A 2,441-nucleotide genomic window follows, 5' to 3' on the forward strand; every position below is an offset into this window, starting at 1 on the left:
ACCCAGTCCGCTCTGTAAAGTGATTGGCATTAGGAGAAGGGCATCCAGTTATAAAAACTATGTCAAAGCAGATATTGGAGCTCAGTGTGGTTCTCTGGCACTCTCTTTTGTCGCCCTTTCAAAGCCTAGCCGGGCTCATGGGCCCGGTTTCCCAGTTTCTATGGCGTATGTGTTCCCCCCAGCTGGACGGGATGCCAGTCCTTCGCATCTTTACTCAAGAAACAGGAAGAAAGAGTGAGAGAAAGTTGGGGCGAAAGAGTACAACAGGGGTCGCCACCACCCCCTGCCGGAACCTCGAGGAGCTTGAGGTGTTTTCGCTCAATATACACACACAACGCCCGGTCTGGGAATCGAAACCGCAATCCTCTGACCGCGAGTCCGCTGCCCTAACCATTGGGCCATTGTGCCTCCACATGGCACTCTCTTACTAGCTGGGAAAACCATGTATTCATCTCTCCAACAAGAAACCTGTTACTGTCCTCCTATCATACTTTCACATCCCTCAATATCATACCCCTAGTGGCGGGGGTGGGGGTCAAGTCTTGCAACTTACTTTGTGACCTTGCTAGTGCTGGTGTCTTGAAAAAAGCACTCAGTAAACCCCTTATAAAGTTGTTGGCATTAGGAAGGGCATCCAGCTGTAGAAACCATGCCAAAGCAGGCATTGGAGCTTGGTGCAGTCCTCTAGCTCTCCAGCCCTTGTTGGGTCATCCAACCCATGCCAGCATGGAAAACGGACGCTCAGCACAATCCTTTGGTTTGTTGGTCCCTGTCAAGCTGTCTAACCCACACCAGCAGACGTTAAATGATGATGATGATGATCGTTTGTCATCGTTTAACGTCCGCTTTCCATGCTAGCATGGGTTGGACGATTTGACTGAGGACTGGTGAAACCAGATGGCTGCACCAGGCTCCAATCTGATTTGGCAGAGTTTCTACAGCTGGATGCCCTTCCTAATGCCAACCACTCTGAGAGTGTAGTAGGTGCTTTTACGTGCCACCGGCACAAAGGCCAGTCAGGAGGTACTGGTAACGGCCACGCTCAAAATGGTGTATTTTATGTGCCACCCGCACAAGAGCCAGTCCAGGGGCACTGGCAACGATCTCGCTCGAATGTCTTTACACATGCCACGGGCATAAGTGCCAGAAAGGCGACGCTGGGCACAGGTGCCATCCCGATTTCGCTTGCCCCAATAAGTCTTCGCAAGCCGAGTTTTGTGTCCAATGAAGGTGACGACGTTGGCATGGGTGCCAGTCGTCGAATTTAGTTCGGTTTCGATTTCACTTGCCTCAACAGGTCTCGATGATGCTAAAGTTTGAAAGAAAGATTTATGCTCAGGTTTTCCCAGTTTAGGTCAGTGATTAGCTTAAATGGCGATTAATGCATGAGTCATACATTTTTTCAACCTGTTTAAGAACTGCAACAAGTAATAGCTATCACTTTGAACAATACATTGAATACATCAAAGCCATTTCTGTACTGGTTCATGAATTAATTTATGGTTTCTACCAGTTTGTTTACGCAATTCTGCACTGAGCTGTTGTCGGTTTTATTGAATGCAACTGGGTTACTTACGACCTGGCAATAATTCATGAAATAAGGTGGTGAAATGCTTAGCGTGCAGACATAGCCTAGGCTGAGCAGGGTCACAGCAGTGGCTGCTACTGCAGCTGCGCGTCGTCATTGTCATCATTGTTGTCGTCATCATCTTCATCTTTGTTGTTGCCATCACCATCGTCGTCGTCATCATCTTTGTCATTGTCGTCATTGTCATCAGCATCGTTGTCGTCATCATCATCATTATCGGTGGCGTCATCATTACTGTCATCGCCGTCGTCATTATCTTCATCATTGTTGTTGTCATCGCCAACAACAACTAAAGCAGCAGCAGCAGTAGGGGCAGTGGCAGCAGCAGCAGCAGCACCACCACCACCACCACAACCATCACGCCAATACCGACCCCTGAGAATTACTGCCTTTGAGTGTTGCGACATAGGGTTTGTCACCTGGTTTTCATGGTATATAAGTGACTGAAATCACAACATTCACCCGTGGATGGGATGCCAGTCCTTTGTCGGTTTACTCACTTGCAGCTGAGTGGACTGGAGGGGCAGTGGGGAAAAGGGAGTCTTTTTGCTCAAGAACACATCACACTGCCCAGTCTGTGAATTGAAACCTCAATCTCATGATTGTGAATGCAGCACCCTAATCCCATGGTCCTCAACCTTTTTAATACCTGAGCCAGGTCCAAAACCTGGTTTTCCCCTTTTTTAGGGGTCTGCACCTAACATAAAGCAAAACACAAGTCAATTGACCAAGGGTTGCCAGAAGGATTCCTGAGGACCACATGTGGCCCTGGGTGTCATGGTTGAGGATCGTTGCCCTAGCCATTGAACTACTACTGGTTACTCCAGGTGCAAAATTCTTAAGGGCACAAAGC

The sequence above is a fragment of the Octopus bimaculoides genome, chromosome 26, assembly GCF_001194135.2.
Source record: "Octopus bimaculoides isolate UCB-OBI-ISO-001 chromosome 26, ASM119413v2, whole genome shotgun sequence".
Taxonomy (NCBI): domain Eukaryota; kingdom Metazoa; phylum Mollusca; class Cephalopoda; order Octopoda; family Octopodidae; genus Octopus; species Octopus bimaculoides.